The 24071-nt window shown below is 39.4% G+C and overlaps 1 non-coding gene across 1 annotated transcript; it reads right to left on the bottom strand.

The window, feature by feature from the left end:
• Window positions 1-114: 114 nt before the first annotated feature.
• Window positions 115-221, bottom strand: LOC144454580 (U6 spliceosomal RNA). Its single transcript, XR_013483101.1, has one exon. It is a non-coding gene; the product is annotated as a U6 spliceosomal RNA (small nuclear RNA).
• Window positions 222-24071: the final 23850 nt, after the last annotated feature.

The raw sequence follows: 24071 nt of genomic DNA, 5'->3' as shown, positions 1-24071 counted from the left end.
TGGACTCTGAATGCAGATTGAAGTATATTATTTTCACTTTTTTGTGTGTGATTTTCCCCTTTTGTTCTGTTTCTCATTTTATGATGTGACTAATGCAGAAATCCATTTTTAAAAAAAAATATGGAATGCTGCATGAATTTGCATGTCATCCTTGCGCAGGGGCCATGCTAATCTTCTCTGTATAGTTCCAATTTTGGTATATGTGCTGCCAAAGCAAGCACAGAAATATGTTTTCTTGACTACACATGTATAACCTACATCAGATTGCCTGCCATCTTGGGGAGGGGAGAGGGAAATGGGGGAGGGAGAACTTAAAGTCTTATAAAAATGAATGTTGAAAACTATCTTTACATGTAATTGGAAAAAAAAATATTATTTACAAAAAAAAAAAAAGAATTTCAGCTTTCACAACATTTAAACCTGGAAGGGACTTTAGGGATCATTTTATTAAAACACATTTTATAGATAAGGATGATGCAGTTTAGGGGTTCAGGGTTTCTGGGACCCCAACATCACAACATGCGGGTCCTGTCCAGAAGAATTCAACCCAAACCTTCTTTCAGTCAAAGACAAGGTTTATTAGAACATCTGTCATATTTTTAGCTGTTCTAACTTTCCCTGTAACCTCCAAGAAGGAGGATTCATAGGTGCAGAGGGAAGGGAGTAAGTAAGCCTCATGCAACCAAAAAGAAACTGCAGTTTTCCTCAGTTCTCTAGTGCTGAGAGAACTGACAGAATTGGGCATACACTTCCAGATATGATATCATTCCTTGTCCTCTATGCTGCGGAAGGTGTACCCAGGTCCATAGCCTCAAACTGACCCAGTGGACCAAGAGCCTTGGTGCTTGGAGAGCAACCCCAACTGCAGAGCAAGAAAGGGGGGTGGGGGGCTTATATACCTTCCAGTCTTGGCTGGGGAAGAACTTAGGGTTAGGCAGTTTCCCCATACAGGCCACAAAAATGATGCGGCTTAGGGGTTCAGAGGTCCTGGGACCCCAAAATCACAATGCGCAAGTCCTACCTGAAAGAATTTGACCCAGAAAACTGCAGTTGCTTTTTGGTTCCCTGAGGCTTACTTATTCCCTTCTTTGACTGAAAGAAGGCTTTGGTTGAATTCTTGCAGGCAGGACTCAGGTGTTGTGATTTTGGTGTCCCACGACCCCTGAACCCCTAAACCTCATCAAGGACACTGAGATCCAGCAAAGGAAACTGACTTGCCCAAGGTCACACAGGTAAGAGAAATTTGAATCTATCCCATCCGACTCCTCTTCACCATTTCCTGAACATAGGAACTCTATTACCCCATAAGCTAGTGTTACAGATGAAGTTCCCTGAGATTTTTTTATCATTGATAGATTTAACACTGTGAACCTCACACCTCATGAACCCCATGAACCCCAATTTGAAGCAGAGTCTTCTCTAAGAAAGAGACAAATGCAATTGGGGTACATGAGTCCACGGTTTAATTTCTCAAAGTGGCTTGACATGCATTACAAGGGAGTTCAGTCCAAAACTAGGCCCCCCTTATGGGGCCAGTTCAAAGCTGGCTTGGTTTGAGATTTTGGGGTACAGTGTTATATGCCCTATGAAGAGTAGGTGTTCCCAAGGGGTGCCAATTAACCATGATTGGTCAACATATTAAGAGGTAGGTGTTCCTTAGATCATTCAGTCCAGAGGGGCTGATATGGTCCACCATCAAAAGAAATGCCACCACCAATCTTGGAGGTCTGTCTCCACCCAAACCTTAGTATGATAAAATCAGTTCTGGCCTGGGTTAGAGTTTGACCAAGATAAGAAGATTCAATGGAATCTCATTATCAGAGAAATCCTTTAGAACAACTTTGGACTGAAGGCTGGCAGGGTGGAGCTCTGAGTCTCCAAAACACAGATTACAAAGAGAAATCATTTTTCACAGCACTAATAGCCCATTTACTTTGATTTAAAAACTGATTAAAGAGAGTTTCCTCCATTGATCACCTTTCTGGGATTATCTGTAAGTGGAAAGGAAGACAAATATTGCTTAGAAAGCAGACAAAAATAGAGTAAATTGAACTACATGACATGAGGGGGGAAATCTGTTTTCAGGGTAGTTGAAAGGCATGTTGAAAGTTGCAGGTGTTTTAAGGGGTCATACTAGATTGAGGCCCCCAGGATTTATCACACAAGGAGCAAGTAGTAGAGTGAGATTTGACCCCCACCCTAAAATCTTCTACTTTCTAAGTCAGTACTCTTTCTAGCAAGCTGTCTTCCCTTCCCCTTCTCCCTCCAAAGATGGATGGATGGGTGGCACAGTAGATAGAGCACTGTGCCTGGAGTCAGAAAGACCTGAATTCAAATGTGATCTGAGACTTACTAGCTGCATGACCCTGGGCAAATCACCCCTGTTTACCTCAGTTTCTCGTCTATAAAATGGGAATAATAACAGTTCCCACCTTCCAGAGTTGTTGAGAGGATCAAACAAGATAATAAGTGCAAAGCATTTAGCACAGTACCTGGCACATAATGAACATTATATAAATGTTAATTATTATTATTAAGAAGTCCTGCAACAAGAAACAAGAATTTGTCTCTGAAATGTTTCATTACTCTCAAACACAAACTAAAAACCAAAGACCAGAGTTTAAATCTGGCCTCTGAGACATACCATAGGACCCTAGACAAGTCACTTAACCTCAATTTGCCTCTGTTTTCTGCATCTGTAAAATGGGCATAATAATAGCACCTGTTGTGAGGATAAACATGAGATAACATTTATAAAGCACTCTGCAAACCTTAAAGCACTATACAAATATTAAGTATAAGGCCTAGCCAACTATAACAGCTCCGTGAAATGAATTGGTTTTACTGATAGGGAAATTTTTTACCCTGATACTTCCTCAGCATTTTTACAAACCTTTTCTGGGAACACTGAGGTGATGAATGTTCTATGCTCAGTACACAGAAAGAAAAACTAAACAGAGTGGAGCCATTTCAGGGCTGGAGAACCTGCAGCCTCAAGGCCTCAAGTGGCCCTCTAGGTCCTCAAGTGCAGCCCTTTGACTGAATCCAAACTTCACAGAACAAATCCCCTTAATGAAAGGATTTGTTCTGTGAAACTTGGATTCAGTCAAAAGGCTGCACCCAAGGACCTAGAAAGCCACATGTGGCCCCACCCTTGAATTCTAGCTAATTCATTTAAATATGTGGAAATTTCAGTGGAAGAAAAGATCAATCAAAGGGCTTTGTTGGTGCCAAAGCAGCCAGTTGATTGACTAAGTTAATCACTTCTCAAATGATTGCTTAGATGGATGTATCCCAAAGAGTAGGTAGATCTACTAACTTTCTTCCCCACTGGACAATATGGTAACTAACCCCTGATCTAGCTCAGTTCTTAGTAACAAATGCAAAACAAATCATTTTTATAGCCTGGTGTTCCTAATAATGATGTAGGTAAAAATGTTAATGGAAAACCGGCTGCTTCTGAGCTATGAAATTTCCTGATTGAGGAAATAAGTTATTAAATAGCAAAGCAGTACATAAACTTCCTTTAAAAAAATTCCTTTAGCAGAACCAAAAGCAGAAGGTGCTGCTGCCATCATTCCCTGAAATAAGAGGATGTAACCAAGAAAGAGCAATCACCAGCTGTCTGGGAGCTGATTCAGAAGACAAATAAAAAAGCAGCCTTCATTTCTCAACAGCTTTAAAAAAAAAAGCACACTAATTCTTTGTGCTTTGAATAAAATCCATAGCTTGAGTGCAGAGCCAAATGAAAGATGCCAAAAAAAGAAAAGAAAATTATAAAAGAGAGGTTTAATCAGCTGGATATTTCCAGTTACAATGAAATTTAATTTTAAAAGGAGAATGGCTTCATCACAGTGAGAAAGTCAAGGTTCATACTTGCCCCAAGTTTTCAAAAAGTCCTCAGAAAGTTGGCCAAGCACTGCACAAACTTCTTCCCTTTCTCTAATATCTTGAACCCAGATTGGGAAGAAATATTCCTGATAAATTATATGGTTGAATACCAGTGGAAAGAGCCTGGACTTGGAGTTTGAGGACCTGAGTTCAAATCCCACTACTGATACTTACTAACTGTGTGACTTTGGACAAGTCATTTAGATCTCAATTTCTTCATCTGTAAAATGAGAACAGGGTTTGGATTAGATGGATTTTGAGACCTTTTCTCTTTCTAGACCTTTGATCCTACTCATTTAAACAACATATTAAAATTTAAAATAGGAGTAATTTCTGACACTTGCTGTCAAGTATACGAATCTAATAGTGTTATCCTATGAGCATCTCTGATTTCTTTCCTTTCCTTACCCAATTGGTCCAATGAAAAAGTAATTGTTCTTGGAGATTTAAAATAATTAGAGGACAAACAAATTGTGATATCTATGCGCTTGTTTTTTTAGAAGAGGTACAGTAGGGGGAGGAGAAATGATGTAGGGGGAGGATTTGAGTTCTGAGAAAACACTCCTAATACAGTTAAAAAAAAACAAACAAGCCCAACAACCCAATATTAGAAGATGGAGTTGATCCCAGTAAGGACAATTGTCTAGCCAGCAGATTCTGTTTCAAATTCATAAATTATGTAGAATTTAGATCCAAGCTGCCTATCTACTTTCCCACTTCAAAGTTAGGAAAATATTAACTGGTTTAACTCTACCCTAGAAATTGTGAATGGGTTTCTTTGACTCTGGATATTCCCCTGAACCCATAAATAATTCGTTTTGATTAAACCATTCCTTAAAGCTAAAGAGGAGGGCATGTTGATCATGGCAGGGGAGAAGTAACTCAAGAAAATCTCCTGTCTTCTTCAATGTTATATCACAATGAAATTCTCTGTTCATGGAAAAGTCAAATAAACTTGCTGCCTTTGCTCATACTCTACCGCTTACTGGAAGAGTAGATCATAAACGATACTATCTCATAGGATTTTTGGATCCAGGGTCCTTTCTTCTTTTGATGGTCATTGATTGAGAGAGTTGAGAAAGACACTATGGATTTCGTTTGTTTATATATAACATTGAACTCCTTATTTCAAAATTATAGTTTATCTTTTCCTAAAACTATTTTGCTTTGCTTAGGTCAATAGAAGTGGATTTTATTTTTAAACTTTTCAAAAAATTCTGAACTTAAACATTAAAAATTTAATATTTCCATACACACATCGGAACACCAAAAAGCCTATAAGAAACAGTGAGGCAAGCTAGAAATCAGAACCGTGTTGAGGAGACAGTCTTTCACTACATGCCAGCCTTCCCAAGTCCATAGGTCTTGCCTTGAAGAGAGTCTAGAATTGTATGTATCCTTTCTCCAAGCAAGAATGAAGACTGTCTTTCCTTTCCAAAGCACTTCTCCTAAATTCCACCCCTTACAAAGGCACACAGCATTGAGTCATCATTCTTTCCATCAATGAGGAAATGCAAATGGTCCAGGCTTGAAGCCTGAGTTACATATACAATATATTCAACGTAATATTTTTAATGTTATTGAGCTTACCTGTGTTTCCCATTAACTTTCATGCTGTTGTATTCTAGAAGCCTCAATGACTCTCTAAATTTAAAATTTTTAGTTTTTGGTAGTCATATCTCTAGCCGCCATCTTTTTCTTGAACTCCTCACCCCCCCATTTACAATGGCAAGAAATAAAAATAAAACCCTTGTAATAAATATACATAGTCAAATCCACATTGACTGTGTCCAATAAGGTACACTACATTCATCACCTTCAGTTCATCACCTCTCAGAGTTGGGTAGCATGGTTTGTCAAATGTCTTCTGGAATTGTGGTTGGTCATTGTGTTGATCAGATTTCTTAAGTCTTTCAAAAGTGCTTATTTTTACAATATTGTTATTGTGTAAATTGTTATTCTGGTTCTGCTCACTTTATAAAATCCTCTCTAGGTTTCTCTGAAACCATTCATCATTTCTTACAGAACAAATAGTGTTGTTATTACATGCATATACTATAATTTGTTCAGCCATTCCCCAATTAATTAGTGTCCCTAGTTTCTTTCAAAATTTTTTTTCAATTAACAAAAATCTGTCCTCACTTCCATCTTACTTCCATCCCATCCCCTCTCTCATTGAAAAGAAAAAGAAAAACAAAATCCTCATACAAATTTGCTTAGTAAAACCATCTCCACATTCTCCAAAAAGCAAATGTCTCAATCTGTGCCTTGACTCCATTACCTCCATCAGGAGCTAAGTAATATATCTCATAAAGGGTCCTATGGAATTTTGATTGATTATTGTGTTTTTTTGAGTTCTTAATTTTTTCAAAGTTGTTTTTCTTAACAAAGGGTTGTTGTCATATAAATTGTTCTCCTTGTTCTACTTATTCTACCCTGCAACATTTCATTCAAGTCTTCCCCAGGTCTTTCTGTAAACAGCCCCTTTATCATTTCTTACAGCATAATAGTATTCCATTGCATACATATACAATACTTTTTTAGCCACTCCTTAATTGATGGGTACCCCCTCAGTTTACAGTTCTTGGCCATCACAAAGAGAGCAGTCATAAACATTTTTGATTGACATATGGGTTCCTTTCCTCTTTCTTTGATCTCTTCAGGGCATAGGTTTCTTATTCATATCACTGGGTTTCAACAGGTATACACAGTTTGGTAACTTTTGGGGCAGTTACAAAATTGCTTTCCAGAATAGCCCATAGTCCCTCCAACATTTGTCGTTTTCCTCTTTTGGCATCTTTTGTCAAAGAGGGGAGGAAGGGGAAGAGAATAAGCATTTCTAGCACTGGCACCTACTGTGTGCTAGGCACTCTTAGCTGTTTACAAATATTCTCTCCTTTGACCTCAAATGAGACGCAGATGCTATTATTATTCCCATTTTACAGTTGAGGAAACTGAGGCAGAGATTAAATGACTTGCCCAGGGTCACACAGCTAGTAAGTGCCTGAGACTGAATTTGAACTCAGATTTTCCTGGCTCCAGGGATAGCACTCTATCCACTGCACCACCCAACTGCCAGTCTGAAAGGTATGAGGTAGAACCTTAAAGGTACTTTGCATTTCTCTATTTGTGATTTGGAGAATTTTTTCGTATGACTGTAAATAGCTTGGATTTCTTCCCTTGAAAGTTAACTGCCTGTTCATATCCTTTGACCATTTGTCACTTGGGGAATGGCTCTAATTCTTATAACTTGGAGTTAGTTCCTTACATATCTTGGATATGAGACCTTTATCAGAGATACTTGTGGCAAAGAGGTTTTTTTCCCAAAAAATTAGCTGTTTCCCTCTTAATTTTTACTATATTAGATTTGTTTGTGCAACAGCTCTTTAATTTTATATAATCAAAACAGTCCATTCTATCTTGTGTGATACTCTCTGTAATTTGTTTGATCGTGAATACTTCCCCCATTTATGAAGCCAAAAGGTAAATTCTTCCTTACTTCTCTACTTTTTATATCAAGGTCATGATTCCATTTGTGATTTACCTGGGTGTATGATGTGAGGTGTTGGTGTAAGCCTAATTTCTGCTAGCTTGCTGTCCAGTTTTCCCAGAAGTCTTTACTCTAATAGCTGGGATCTTTCAGTTTATCAAATACTATTCTACTATGTCTGTCTGCTTCTATAGGTTCCGTACCTGGTTCGTTTCTCTGATTGACCTTTTCTTTTTTCTTTCAACCAAATAATTTTGATAATTACTGCTTTGTAGTACAGTTTGAAATCTAGTACTGCTAGGCAACCTTTTTTTTCATTATTTCTTTTTTTTTTTCTTTTTAGGCAATTGGGGTTAAGTGACTTGCCCAGAGTCACACAGCTAGTAAGTGTCAAGTGTTTGGTCTGAGGCCAGATTTGAACTCAGGTACTCCTGACTTTAGGGCCGGTGCTCTATCCACTGTGCCACCTAGCTGCCCCTTTTTTCATTATTTTGCTTGAGATTCTTGACCTTTTGCTCTTTCAAATAAATTTTGTTATTTTTATAAAGTAATGATTTGGTAGTTTGATTGGTATGGAACTGAATAAAGAAGTAACTCAGGCAACATTTTCATTTTTATTATATTGGCTTGATCTGATCATGAACAATTAATATCTCTCTAATTATTCAAATCTCTTCCTTTAAAGAGTGTTTTGTAATTGTATTCCAATAGTTAAGTTTGTTCTTTGGTAAGGAAGCTTGCCAGTATTCTACGCAGTCTATAGTTATTTTGAATGAAATTTTTTTTCCTGTCTCTTCTTGCTGGGTTTTGTTAGGCTAATGATCTCTGTAGATTTATTTTACATCCCACTACTTTGCTCAACTAATTGCTTTAATTTCTTTTTAGTTAACTCCCTGGGGTTCTCTAAATAGACCATCGTATCATCTAAAAAAGTGATTATTTAGTTTCCTATTTGCCTATGTTCATTCTTTCTATTTATTTTCTTGTCTAATTACTATAGCTAGTATTTCTAGCACTATATGAAATAATATTGGTGGTTATGATCACCATTACTGAACTTATCGGAAAGATTTCTTGTTTGTCATTATTACATGTGATGCTGGCTCTTGATTTTAGATAGGTATTATTTACCATATTGAGGGAAATTTTGCTTATCCTTGTGCTTCTTGTGTGTTTTTAACAGAAATGAGTATTTTGCCAAAAGCCTTCTCTGATCTATTGTTTTAATCATGTGATTTTTTACTGTTTTTTTAAAAATTTATTTGGTCTATTGAAGAGGCAGTTCTCAAATGAAGCTATGCAAGCTATCAACAATCACATAAAAAAATGCTTCAAGTTACTAATAGTAAGAGCAATACAGATGAAAACAGCTCTGAGGTTCCACCTCATGCCCATAAAATTGGCAAAGATGACAAAAGTGGAAAATAGTTATTACTAGAGGGGTGTAGGAAAACAAGCACACAGAATGCACTGTTGCTAGAGCTGTGAATTTGTTCAACCATCCTGGAGAACATTTTGGTACTACACTCAAAAAGATAACTAAACCATACACACTTATTAGACAGGGAATGGACTGTCATGTATAGTAATATTTATTTGTTGTTGTCCAGTTGTGTCTGACTCTTTGAGACCTCATCTGGAGTTTTTTTTTTTTTTGGCAAAGATACTGGAGTAGTTTGCCATTTCCTTCTCCAGCTCATTTTACAGATGAGGAAACTGAGGTAAACAGGGTTAAGTGACTTGTCCAGAGTCACACAGGCAGTTAAGTGTCTAAGACTGGATTTGAACTCAGGATGATGAGTTTTCCTGATTCTCAGCCCAGTATTCTATCTACTGCACCACCTAGGTGCTCCCATTCCCAAGAATATTTATTGCAATGCTTTTTAATGTGTCAAAGAATTGGAAACAAAATAGCTGTCCACCAACTGGGGAGTGGCTAAACTAGTTGTGGTATCTGAACTGAATGGATTTTTTTTTTTTGGCTAGGCAATGGGGTTAAGTGACTTGCCCAGGGTCACACAGCTAGTAAGTGTTATGTGTCTGAGGCCAGATTTGAACTCAGGTCCTCCTGAATCCAGGGCCCGTGCTCTATCCACTGTGCCACCTAGCTGCCCCAGTGAATGGATTTTTATTGTATCATAGAAAGTTAAGAATGTGATCGATGTGGAGAAATATGTTGTAGCTTTGCCTCTTAGCAGGTGGTTTACATAGCGTTTTCTTGAAGGTGGCTCATAATGGCAACTGATTGTTAAATTTTCATTATGAAAGTGTACACCCTAGAAATGAGCAAATGCTAAAATTAGGGTTTGATTTGTTCTGAAGTTTGTTTAGATTTTGGAAAGCGATGGAGAATCATATCAATATATCAATAATTCAAATTAAGCTTTAAAACGTGCAAGAATACTTGTTCTCTGCCTCCCTCTGGAGAGCCAGATGTTAAACATTTGCCAACATACTACTTTTTACACACAGTGATTTAAATTAAAAAAGGATTGAGGGGGTAGCTAGGTAGCACAGTGGATAGAGCACTGACCCTGGAATCAGGAGCACCTGAGTTCAAATTTGGCCTCAGACACTCGACACTTACTAGCTTCATGACCCTGGGCCAGTCACTTAACCCCATTACCTAGCCAAAAAAAAAAAAAAGAAGAAAGAATTGGAGATAGGGAGGAGGAAGGTAGTCAGAAGCCTTTTTCTAAGTTTCCATTGGCTACTGCATTTTCCTTGAGTTCTTGATTGGTGACTGAGAATGAAAGTTATACTTGGGTATCCTTTGAATTCTCAGGCTGTGTGATTTTATTGTTTATGTTAAAGCAGTTTTTAATTGTATTTTGTGTTTAACAAGTGCCTGTTACATTTATGAAAAAAAAAGTAAGCCTGTTGGACTAAGCCAAATTTAGGCTGAGTCCACAATACAAGATGATTTTTTTTTTGGCAGTTACATAGAATATAATTGAAGAAAGGCAGGGAAATCAGTTAGAAGGCTATTATAATGGACCAAACAAGAGGTGATGGACTGAGGAGGGTGGGGTATGTGTGGACAGAAGAGAATCCATAAAAGAGATGTTTGGTTCAGATGTTACCCTTTTATTTCCTGAAATTTAAACTTGTGCATGACCAAAAAAAGTTTAGTTCACACAGAATAGCTACATTTGTCAAGCATTTGTCTTGGGTAATTTTTAAGCCATAAAAAATTCCTTTGTTGGCAATTCCACTAACCATTAGACAAGAAATTTGAGAAACAAACCCAGTGTCTGTTTAATTCATCTCCACAAAAGATTCCACTTAGGAATATGTGTTTCCGTCCTAGAAATGATTAGTGGATGGTTCTTGTATTACAAGAAGATTGAGAACTAACATTTGAATGAAAGGATATATAATGAGAGAGTGTGAGGCAGAAGAAAATTGCTAGCAAATAAAATAGGATTTCAAACAAGAGGAAAGCTGGCCCAGCTATTTATGTATACTACCAATTTCCATTATTTCACTTTGGGTTACTTTGCAGTTCTGGCAGGTCTTTCTTACCCGGATCATTACATATTTCACTGTCAAGAGTTTGTTGGAACTGCAGCTCTAAAAATAAAACAGGCAAATTCTCTCATTTGAGGTGTATTAAAGAGGCAGTGGCACCTCTGAGATAGAGGGAAAGTTTGAGGAAGTCTATAATACCCACTTCCTGATAAAGAGGTAAGAAAAAGAAGATTCAAAATGAGACTTGCATTCTTGGATATGGACAATGTGGGAATTTGTTTTGCCTGACTATGCACATGATACCTCTATGCCGTAGGCCATTTGCATAAAACTCTCTCCTAATTGGTGGGGCTGCAGGCTTAACCCTATGTGAGGTGTGGGTAGAGTTGGCAAGAGGCAGGAGAGAGCTCCAGCCTTTACCAATCCCTTTTGGAACTTTCTAAGAGACAATCCCCTTCAAGATTCTTCAGACCCAATGGGACTGGTCAAGCTTTATATCTTTTTCAGGCACGCCTGGTTTTTAGCTTTGAGAGAGTAGATGGGAGAGGCCAACCCCACTTCAGGTGCTGAAGGAAAAAAGATTCTAGGAAGACATGAGAGGAGCAGGTAGTCTTCATTATGGCCCTATTCCCAGTGTGCTCTACTAAGAGACTGCAGAGAGTTTTCCCTTTGGTGAGATCAAGGACACTCTTTCTTGGTTGAACTGAGTTACCTCAATCCCAATGGGAGAGTTCCTTCATTCTGAATTATCTCATATATATTCTCTTATGTAAACCTTCTCTAATTTCTGTTTTGTTATGATTTGGATAAATAGGTTTCTTTGTTATTTGCTATGTGCATTCATTGTGGAACAGGTATTAGGTGGGAAAGGGGTCAAGTCTTGGACATAGAGCTTGGGATCTCCCTTACCCCCAGAAACGACAAAGCAATCAGAAGTTAGATGGAACCTTATCATATCCCCTAGACTAACAATCTTCAAGGGAGCCTGGTACTCCCTCTCTGAGGAGAGCAGAGTGGCTTCAGGTCCCAGCCTCCTGCTTTCCCTCCTGGAAGGGCAATGAAATGAAACCCTTGGAGAAGGATGGGAGGAGAATGACCTAGAAATGTCTACTCTGACTCACTTGAGCCATACAACAATAGGCTCATTGAAAAACTAAGTAACATTTTAAAAAAGTTTAAGGGCAGAGGAGAAGAAATGAAATAATTCACTCTCTATTGTTTTCTTCTCGTTTCTGAAAACTCAGCAGGGCAGGATACTGGATCATTATAGATCAAAGCCATAACTATGACTGGGCAGTTGGGTTTCTTCAGATGACCAACATGAGTAGGAGGTCTCCACAGCAGTCTCTGTGATTTGTTGTCCTCCTGGGTACCCCTGAAACATGGCTTAACCTCCCTTGCCTTGACCTGAGCCATTTCTTCTCCTCTCCCTGATAGTTCCATCACCAAAATGCCCTTCTCTTCTCTCAAAATGCCCCAGTACCAAGCAGTCCAACTTTCTTCAAATGTCTGGAGGCTTTTACCATGTGAGATATCCAGGATCAATGGTGATGGTGTCCCACACTGGCTTTAGGATATACTGGAATCTCTGGGTCTCCCCCACTTTCTCCTCTCCTCCTCCACTCAATTGGAATTGCCCCACTTTCCAGAATTCCTAATTACATCTCTGTAACCACAAAGATGTCATAGTTATGAGCCTTTGAATATATCCTGCTAGAAACATCCCATATTTATGCATCACTTTACAGTTTTTCAAAATAGTCTCCATATACTATCTAGCTCATTTAAGCTTAACAACAACTCTGCCAGAAGTACAAGAATTTTGTCCCCAGAAAGGGCATCTATTTAATGGAACTCAAAGCAGCAGAATAACGGGTAGCTAAGACAGAGTCTCTAACTCATTAGCCATTCCTTACCTTGGAAAGAAAAGGAACTTTAACCCCTTGCCTTCTACTATCAGTTCTGTGCAGCAAAGCAAAAATGAAATGTTTTATGTTTTAATGTTTTAAGCATTAATCTCCCAGGAAAATATAATAGGAGTTATAGGTTAATGTATTGTACTTTCAGTATTTGTTAGTGCATGCTTATGGGGCTTTTGTGTTTCAAGCATTTATTTTGTGGCAGGGGGAATAAATAGTTACCCCATATCTAATCTACTTTGAATATTGAATACCTTTCTTTTGAGAAGGAAACCTGTTCAGCTCTTTTGAGGAGTCCCTAGATATGAGCCAGACCTAAGCATTATGTAACTGGTTGTCCCCAGATAATTACTGTGGGGTAGGGGTGTAATAAGCCAGAGACAATAAGAAAAAAAGACTGACCCTTTTCATTAGAGTCCAAGATCCCTCGGGATTGAGCCCAGTCCATGTGAGCTCCAAGTGAGAGTCCCTTGGTGGAAGAGGTTGCCCCAGCACCCCTCAACCAATGGATTTGTTACACAGATGTGGACACTGGCTCACCTATTTTTCAGCTGAGTGAAAATGAAGAAAGCGTCAATAGCATCTATCACCCCCACTTGTTTATTTCGGCAAATTCAGATGAGGAAAAGTGGGGATCCCTGAATGTTAGAATAACGTGAAGTACATAATGTTGTTAAGGTCATGATACTGACTCCTTTTTTGGAAACAGGAATCATCTAGAGCAGGGGTGGGCAGCCTGCAAACTTGAGGCCACACGTGGCCTTCTAGGTCCTCAAATGTAGCCCTTTAACTGAGTCCAAATTTCACAGAACAAATCCCCTTAATAAAAAGGATTTGTTCTGTAAAACTTGGACTCAGTCAAAGGGCCACACTTTAGGACCTAGAGGGCCATGTGTGGCCTCGAGGTCACAGGCTCCCTACCCCTGCTCTAGAGTCTTTTTGTGAGTCAAATTCCTATATCTGCATTCATTCATCTTAAGGACTAATTTTTATGTCACTGATCATACAAGTCTTACATTCAACCTAATTCAGTCATTAAGCAAGATCCCAGTGCTGGATAAGCTGTGTTGAGTTCTAGTGGTTTTTATTGTGTCAATGAGGCCTCAGTACCTCCAGGAAGTTAAGGCTGTTTATGGGGAAATAAAGTCCAAGCTCTTCTTATGAGATACCTCTGGGCAAAAACTGTTAGAAACCATGGATAAGTTTCCTTCCGTGATATCTTGCACAAACGATGCAGTCTCAAGATGTTCATCCATTTTGTTGAAAATGTGCTATAGATGTAAGTGAGGTGCTTATCAGACTTTCTGGTAAATCCTTTGGCTTTTCAATAGCTCATTTAGAAGAAGAAAATCATCCAAAAAAGGTTTCAAAAGCAAATGATTAGAACTGTGGTTATCATCTACAAAAATAATTCTTTTTCTTAAAATTTCTCTTCTTTAACTGACAGGTTCAATTCATCATCGTCAGCAGCAGTGGCAGCAGCAATGGCAAAAGTGCTACCCACAGACATTTACTGAACACTGCCTACCATGCATTATTACTCTTATTAATAACCCCCATTTGTACAGTGCTTTAGGATTTACAAATTGCTTTCCTTACACTTGCCCAAAGGGGTAAGTCGAGTAAGAATTATTAGACTGATTTTATAGAAGACATCAAATGCAATAATATTTGTAAAGCACTTAACATATGCTACTATGTGCATGGAATATAGTAGGTGTTTAATAAATGCTTGTTACCTTCCTTTCCCCCCTAGATGAGGATACTTTTTAATCTTTACACATGGTGTTTCCCTCCAGTCGTATATGAGCTCCTTGAGGGCAGAGATTGTTTCATTTTTGTCTTCGTAACCCCATATCCTATCATGGTGCCAGGTACATAATAGGCATTTCATTTAGCTAGGTGACATGGTAGATAGAGCACCGATCTGCAGGCAGGAAGCCCTGAGTTCAAAGCTTAACTTAGATGCCTCCTAGCTGTGTGACCATGAGTATGTCTCTCATTCTCTCTAAGTTTCAGTTCCCTCATCTGTAAAAAGAGAGGATTGAACTCAGGAACCTTGAAGGTACCTTTTAGATCTAAATCCCTGATCCTATGATCCATTAGGTAAATGCTTGTGGAACTGAATTCTCTACAATTAATAAGTGCCAGAGTCGAGATTTCTTCCTTCTAAGAGTTATATTCCTCCCCTCAAACTCTAGAGCTCAATATACTCAAGTAAATAAAAACATATTATTAAACACTATATAGATTTGATTAGTTATCACTCCCCTCAGTCTGAATTTTTAGATATATTTATACTTTCTTGAATTCCTAAGGTGACCTGCCCAGGGTTGCACAGCTAAGTAAGTATTTGAGCTGGATTTGAACTCAAGTTTTCCTGACCCCTGGCCTGGTGTTCTATCCACTGTACCATCTATCTGCCCAAGGCATGAGCTGGATGTTGAAAAGCCCCAAATCCCTGTCCAGTGCTGTGGGCCTTCTTTTCCAGCTGTTGTTACACTAAAATACAACTTAAGCCACAAGGTGGCATTGATAATCACTCATTTGATACTTCTAACAAGAAAAGATCTGAGCCCATGCTCATCCTGGTGGCTAGATGTTTACATTGTACTGGGCAGAAATATTTATTAATCTCTATTGAGAACCATCTCTTTTTTTGTTCCCAAAAAGGCAGTGCAGGATTTCTATCTTCCAGCTCTCTTTTTTTCAGGCCAGTGCCAGGTAGTTATGAAGAAGTCTGTGGACTTGTGGATTTGCCCAGTCAGAACAGTTCTTGAGCCTCCATTGTTCTGGCAAACCTTGCCTCATTCTTGAACTGGGTATATTTCAACTGAACCTTAGCATAAAGGAAGCTTCTGTCCACAGAAGCAAACAAACATGCTTAGATAATATATATAGTGTGCACTCTTAGCTTAGCAACAATCAAAGTGATGAACTATATATAATAACAAGAAATCAACGTATGATAAAACATTGACCAAGTGATTGTGAGATATATTAGCGAACTTTCCCCTGGCCAAGAATTCAGACAACTAAGGAAATGCTTTTCTCCTTTCTCTTTCTTTCCTTTCTACCCAGAAGATGGATGTTTAAATCCTAGATTTTTTTAAGCTGTTCATTGATTGCATTACATCCCAAAAGTGGCTTTCTTTAGATCAGGGATTCTTATTATTTTTGTATCATGGACCCCTTTGGTAGTCTGATGAAGCCTGTGGACTCCCTCTCAGAATAATGTTTTAAATGCATAAAATAAAATATACAATATTACAAAGCTAATCAATTATATTGAAATATAGTTATCAAAATATTTCTTTTAAGAAATAAGTTCATGTATCCCACCCCAGTTAAGAACTCCTGCTCTAGATAAAGATAAGATTAATCTTAATCAAAGGGGTTTTGATGTATATTTGAAAATTGAATAGAGGGAGTGCTAATTGGGGAAATGGCAGTGGCTAATTTGAATACACAAAACAAAAATAGGTGCATGGATTCAATCCTGTCCTAGTCATCAAATATTATTACTGATCTAAGAGCCTGATAAGTTATGTATCTATAAAAAACCCTTATAGCAATAATTTTATTAATAGACCATATTTTTAAGCCCTCTAAAATTGCAGAGAAAGGAAGCCTTGTGGATCTAGGGGCTAGCTGGCCTTTAGACTAAAAACCACTAGTTTTTTTTTGTCTCCAGCAAACACGGATACTTTAAACATGGGAGCCCCAAGAAAAATCTCCAGCCTCTGAGAGTGAGAGTGCAGCCATGTCTGAAAGGACGGGTATGCCCAAGGCCAGCACAGTTGGAGGAGAAAGGCACAGGTGAGGAAGATCAAGCATTCCTTTTCCTGTGGAGGTGGGGAAAGGTCTCCTCAGGCAAATCCTACCTTCCACAAAGACACATGCAGAATCACAGTCTAACCCCCAAAGTGCTGGGAAAGACATATTTTGAGTCCTTTTTCACGTGGGCAAAGGATATAAGAAAATTTTCATGGGATGTTCAAATTATGCATCCAGCAGAGCTAGTCTTTAGTTAACTACACAAACTTTGGACTTGACATCTCAACTCAGACTAGGGATATGGAACTAGGAAGCTAATACAATCTAGAACTCATGATAGTTGGTGCTTTTCCTATTCTCAAATGTCCTATTGCAGGCAGAGACCTCTCTGCTTCTGGCCTCAGCCAGCCTACCCTTGAATGGGGTGAGTCAGCCCTGGCTTCTAAGGAGTGCCATTACCACTGCCTCCCTTTTTTCCCTCTCTGCCCTTGCCTGGGAGCACCTTTGCCCCTGAGCTAGATCTCTTTTCACTTCCTCCTCTTCCTTCCTCCCTTTCCTCTTTTTCCTCTTCCTCTTCCTTCCCACTCCCTAGCCAGGAAGGGTAAGAGAGCAAAAGAGGCATTAAACCTGAGTGGGAGGGACAAAGTTCACTTTTGAAGTTTGGGGTATTATTTTCCCTAGTGGTTCTAGGTATCATTAAAAAAGAAATTGCCAAGCATTATGGCAGCCTGGCTTCTACAATTTGTGGAGCCATGAATTAAGAGCTATTTTCTTTAATTTCTCTGGTCATCTGGCCTATAGAAAGGATGACATACATGTTTGAGTGTATGTGAGAATATTTAACCCAAATATTGAGGGGAAAGATAATGGGTTCTATCTGGGACATGTTGAGTTTAAGATGTCTATGGGATATCCAGTTTGATGTCCAGTGGGCAGCTAGAAATGCTAGATTGGAATAGAAAGGTCAGGGCTAGATAAGTAGAGGAGGATCCTACTACTTTGGAAAAGTCTGACAGTCACTGTTATAGGTTGATAATATGAATTACATAGAACTCCAAAACCTGAAAAAGATAGCTTTTTTTCCATTGCTTATTGTGCAATATTGGATTTGGATTTGTACCTACAGATGTTAAACTGACTTTCCAGTGATGTTTAATAAATATGACACAAAAAGAAATCACCTTCATTTCAAGTCAGTGTCCCAACTTGAAAAGAAGTACATCATTCTTTTGATTTGGTTGCCCAGAGAAAGTGGCTTTAACTGGTTATAAAGTATTAAACTGTCTCGACATGGGTTTGCTTAATTATTAGGAAGCTGAGTGGATCTGTGAATGGGAAATAATGGCTTTGAGTGAGCCAAAAAGACTCGGAGAAAATGGGTACCTTTTCCTTCCCATACTGAGATACCCTGTCACATTGCTCACACATTAGGCAGCTGCCTCTTTGCTACCAACCCTTCACGCCTTCACAACTCCCGTCTAAAGAGAAGGAGCTAATTCTACACTGTACATTTCAATTACAATCTGATGCACATTGCAGATGCCAAAGAACTCGGTGAAGGTTATATCCTGCCGCCTCTGTGTCGGCCTGTTGGAGTAGTAGAGTGTATTGTTAGGATCACAGAATGAGTGGAAAAGCTGGAAGTGACCAGTAAAAGAGTCTTGTCTTTTCTCACTTCCCATGATTATGTGAAGTTTGCTTTGGGTTGAAATGTGGTCAGTGTGACAATAATACTTGGTGCCATTAGTTAGTGGTAAATTTGTGCATTTAGGTTGTGATACACAAAGTGCAAGAAATCTAGTCCCTCCTCTACCACCACTTGCTGGCTCTGTATTGTTGTTGTTGTTCAGTTGTTTCAGTCATGTCTGACTCTTCGTGACCCCATTTGGGATTTTCTTGGAAAAAATACTGGAGTGATTTGTCATTTCCTACTCCAACTCATTTTGCAGGAAAGGAAACCGCATCAAACAGGGTTAAGTGACTTGCCCAGGGTCACACAGCTAGTGGCCGAGGCTGGATTTGAATTGAACTCTCAGGCCCAATGCTGTATCCACTGTACCATCTAGCTGTTCTACTAGCTCTGTGCCCTTGATCAAATGACCTAATATCTCTGCCCTAGCCACCTCATCTATATCTAGCTTAGAGCATAGAGACTCTGCTCAGTGTCTTTTAATGGCCAAACCTATTGACCTTTTATCAATCTTTATCCTTCTTGACCTCTCTGAAGCCTTTAGACACTATCATTCATCCTCTTCTTGATACGCTTTTCTCTCTAGGTTTTTGGTACACTACTCTCTGCTGGTTTTTGTCCTACCTGTCTTCTCAGTCTCTTTACTGGTTTTTTTTGTCCATATTATTCCTTGGCAAACCAGGAATGTCCCCCAAGGCTCTGTCCTGGGCTCTCATCTCTTCTCCCTCTATATGATTGTCTTACAATTTCATCAGCCCCCCTATATTCAATTATCATCTCTATGGTGATGATTCTCATATCTATTTATGTAGCCCTAAACTGTCTCCTAACCTGTCATCTTGCATCTCTAATTGTCCATTGAACATCTGGAACTGGATGTCCTAGATATGTCTTAAACTTGCTATATCCAAAATGAAACTCACAGTCTTCCCCCCTCCCCAATACTTTTCCTCTCTAACTTTACTGTACCTACCATCCTCATAGTCACCTGGCTTGAAACCTAGATGTCATCCTAGGTGACTTCCTTTTTCTCACCACTCCCATATCCAATCAGTTGCCAAGTTTTGTTAAGTCTACCTTCAGAACATCTCTCATATAGACCTCCTTCTCTTCTCCGATATTGCTACCACCCTTGTCTAGGCACTTATCACCTTGCACTTGGACATGTGCAGTAGCCTGCTGGTTGACTTTCCTTCCTCAAGTCTCTTCCTACTCCAGTCTATCCTCCATTCAGCTGCCAAATGGATCTTCCTAAAGTACAATTCTGACCATATATCACCTTCCCCCTCCCATTTAGTAAATTCCAGTGGCTCCCTATCACCTCCAGGATAAAATATAAAATCCTCTGTTTGATTTTTAAAGCCCTTCAAAACCTGTACCTTCCCACTCTTCTTACACCTTATTCCTTACCATGTACTCTGAAATTTAATGACGTTGCCCTCTTTTCTGTTCCTCACACAAGACACTATCTCCTGACTCTGGGTATTTTCACTAGATATCTTTACACCTAGAATCCTCTCCCTCTTCATCTCCTTCTCCTGGACTTGAACTATTGCCTCCTTTCAAGCCCTACCTTCCACAAGAAGCCTGTCTTGATCCTCCTTAATGCTAGTGCCTTCTCTTTGTTGATTATCTTCAATTTATTCTAGAGAGATTGATAGATAGAAAGATAGATAGACAGACAGAGAGGTTATATCTATAAAGACAGATAAGTTCCCTCCTACTCTCTCTCTCCCTCTGTTTCTCTCTGTCTGTCTTTCTGTCTCTGTCTGTCTGTCTTGTTTGTACAATTGCTTGCATGAGATCTTCTCCATTAGACTGAGAGTACATCGAGAGAGTAGGGACTGTTTTTTTTTTTATTCTCATTGCTTAGCAAAGGGCCTGGCACACAGGAGTGCTAATAGATACTTGTTGACTGACTGACAACAATAAACATAATGTAACAAAGAAACAGCACATGCATTGAGTGCCTCTGATTGTACTTCCTATAAGCAAGAGGCTAGGAAGCAAGCTCTCAGGAGAGTCTGGTGACAGGTAATGGAAAAGCTCTTGAGAAACTTGGGAGCATTTGTAGCCATTTTAAAACTGGTCTTGGTCTGCTAATCACTTGGTGAATGGTAGTCTCTTTGATTATCTGTGTAGTGGGACCTGGACGTGTCTTCAAAAGGTACCAGACAATAAGAACCTGGGCCATAGCTTTTCCCTCCCTGGGTCTCTATTATTGGTTTACTTCCTCCACTGAAGGGGTCTGGTGAGAGACAATGCCATAAAAGAGAGGTCTTGTGCCCTCTCCTCCAAGACTAGCATGCAGCCCCACCAAAACGGGCCTAAGTCCTTTGATTCAGCTCCTTTTTTTTTCCCTCCTGTTTTTTGTTTTGTTTTGCTTTAGGTGAAATGATTGGAAACGATGAACTTATGAGTTTTGAAAGGTCAAGAGATTGAGCTCTGGGGAGTCAGGGAGAAGAATTCAGTCTGAGTTTTACAGTCAATCCAGAATGGAGGATTGAGGCTTCTTTGAGACCTACCCCAAAAGTAGGAGATGCAACATCTGGATGTGAACTTGGTGGGACTAATGCTATGTTAAAAATTGTGTTAGATATGAGCCCACTCTCATCAGAAACCAAAATGGTATAGAGATTATAAAAAAATGTACTTTTGTTCTTGCTGTAGCACACACGCACATCTCAAGATATATATATATATATGTATATATATATATATCTATATAGGGATATATATCCCTTTTTAAAAGCTAATTGGTGTTAAGTGATTAACTGGAACTAATCAGTCATTGACACCTAACAGTGGGGGAGAACCTGGGAGTGGGAGCTAAGCTAAAGGCATTAGAGAATAATATTAATAACAATAATAGCTGGCATTTATGTAACACTTTATATAAGTAAAAGAAGTAGGTGTTATTATCATCCCCATTTTACAATAAGAAAACTGAGGGAGTGAGAGGTTAGATGATATGACCACATGGGTCACATGACACACAGAAGTCACACAGCTAGTGTCTGAGGCAAGGTTTGAACTCAGGTTTTTCCAGACTCAAGTTTCATACTCTATTCACCTAGTTGCTGAGCTGAGAAGAGATAACCATCTCCCAGTAATCCCCAGAGGGGGAGTATGTATAGCTGTCCTTGCTCTGGGAGAGTGAGATCAGAGCTTACATGATAAAGTAAAATATTCATAAGACTCATGAACTGAATGAATAGGGCAAAATTAAATAATGTCTTATGATACTGGTACTGGTACAATCTCCTGGGAGGCTAATAGTTAAGCCTCAGTGAGACATGAACCAGTTTTTAAAAAGCTGTTCATTAAGCATTTCACATTTCATCTCCTCTGGGCACTTTCTGATCAACTCCAGGTAGAAGCTTCCTGGTGCCGCTTGCTCTCTTCCATGCAGATATTTCTCTTCTTGCCAGATAATTCCTGCCGCTGACTCTGCTGCTGCCATAACAACCCTTCTCATAAACACCGTTGCCATCATTCACAGACCTTTCAAGACCCATATGCTCGCCTAACTAAAAGGAAAAGAAACAACAGAAAAGCAAAGGCAGCTAGGGATTCACATGCGAGTTCTCCTGGTTAAATCCCTGGGCACTAGACTCCATATGAGTGGTATCATTGTTGTGCAGAGATGGAGAAGGGACCCTGTCCTTCCTCACCCCTCCCTGAAGTTATGTCTTCCTGCCTAGAGAGCTATAATCCAGACATGGCTAGACAGAAATTATGTCATCTTTTAAAAGCTACTCTGAGTCTTTAGCTCTTCCAGCTCAGAAGCCAAATAGGAGATTTTCAGCAATGAGTCTTGCAGGACCTCAAAGTTCCAGGAAGCAGGCACAGAATGTGTCAGTATGTACTATATAAGCCATGATACACATGACAAGGAAACAATAACAAATCAGTTCTGCTCTCAGTCATGCTACTCCTTTGGATTTAACCAGGCTCCTGTTGCAGTGAGGCCAGAGGCAGGTTTATGGATTTTGGTGGTTTTTTACAAGAGCTGCTTAGATCTTCTCTTTTACGTAGGCTAGGACTGGCTCCTAGGCAACATTATGGAAATGGTAGAATTTATTTTCAATTCATACTCCTTATCCTGGGCTATTCCCTGCCTTTGGAGGCCTAGGGCCTGGAGTCAGGAAGACCTGAGTTCAATTTGGACTCAGATACTTACTGTGTTACCTTAGGCAAGTCACTTAAACTCTGTCTACCTCTGTTTCCTTGACTGTAAAATGGGAATAATAAGACCCTACCTCCCAAGGTGAGGTTTAAATGAGATAATACTTGTAAAGTGCTTAGCACAGGGTTTTAGGGGCGGCTGGGTGGCACAGTGGATAGAGCTCTGCCTGGAGTCAGGAAGACTCATCTTTGTAAGTTCAAATCCGGCCTCAGACCCTTAGTTGCTGTATGACCCTGGGCAAGTCATTTAATTCTGTTTGCCTCAGTTCCTCATCTGTAAAATGAGCTGGAGAAGGAAATGCAAACCATTCCAGTATCTTTATCAGGAAAACCCCAAATGGGGTCACAGAGTCAGATAGGACTGAAAAACAACTGAACAACAATAGCACAGTGTTTGTCACATATTAGGCGCTTAATTAATTCTTCTTTCCTTCCTTTGGTAGTGTTCTAATTCTGAGACTCATTTTTTTATCTCTCCTTATTTACTAGTTCCAGCCCTGCTGCCTTGTAACTTGCCCTGATCACCACCACCATCCTTTAAAAAAAAAATTTAGAAAAAAGAATGGACATTACCCTCAAGCTATGGTCCTTCTCTTCACGGCCAACCTCCTAGAAAAAGCAAAACAAAAACTAGCTATTTCCTGCCTCCACTTGCCTGTCTTCCACTTTTCAAATACTTTACAATTTAGCTTCTATCTCACAGTTCAGTTGAAACTCCTGTCTCCAAGATTATCAGGAATCTCTTAATTGCTTTTTTTTTTGGTCTTTTATTAGTTCAAATTCTTTTTGGCCTTTGTGCCTCTTTTGACAGCATTGGCCACACAAGATAATGCCTTTGACTTCTCCTAATCTAACGGGATGGGAAAGTACAGGGTTTGGAGTCCAAGGACTTGGGTTCCAGGCAGGGCTCTGCTATTGAAGATTGGTGCGAACTTGGGCAAGGGTCGTAACCTCCAAGGGACTCATTTACAAAATGAGGGAGTTGGACTCACTCCCTTCTGAAGTCCCTTCTATAATCATCCTACTTGTCTGACTTCTCCTCCTCATCCTCTTTTGTGAGATCATCATCTTGGCCCTGTCCCTTAACTGTGGGTATTCCCCAAAGTCTTGTCCCAGGTCCCTTCTCTTCTTGAATCCTCTCTCAATGAACCTGTCAACATCCATAGGTTCAATGGTCATCTCTATGCAGATGACTGTAAAACCTATATATCTAGCCCTCAAGTGGGGCTTTCTCCCAATAGGGGCAAAGTTAGAATTTAGGGAATTTGGAGGACACTAATAGGACCTGCAGTCTAGCAACATAAAAACAACAGAGCTTAACATCTAGTAAAAAAACCCTTAAATTAAGAAGCTGACACATAGTAGAGTTGTTTTCCCATGTCCACCCCAACCCCACTCCCAAATTTCTAATTACAGAGTCTGCTCTCTTCTGAGCTCCAGTCTTGTATAACAAACAGCTAACAACTGCTAGGCCTCTTCACCTGGATATCCCTTAGGCATCTCTAACTCAAATGAGTTGTGTCATTGAGAATGCTAGCCTTTGACAAACTGAACAAATTTCAAGAACACAGTAAAAAGAACTTAGGCATGAGAAAATCGAGCCAGAGTTCAAATCTTGCTTGATATACTTATTAGCTGTGTGACC

This window comes from Phascolarctos cinereus, unplaced genomic scaffold (assembly GCF_003287225.1).
Source record: "Phascolarctos cinereus isolate Bilbo 61053 unplaced genomic scaffold, phaCin_HiC Scaffold_726;HRSCAF=1367, whole genome shotgun sequence".
Lineage (NCBI taxonomy): Eukaryota > Metazoa > Chordata > Mammalia > Diprotodontia > Phascolarctidae > Phascolarctos > Phascolarctos cinereus.
Note: the sequence above shows the minus strand (reverse complement) of the source record. Positions and strands in the feature narration are given on the sequence as shown.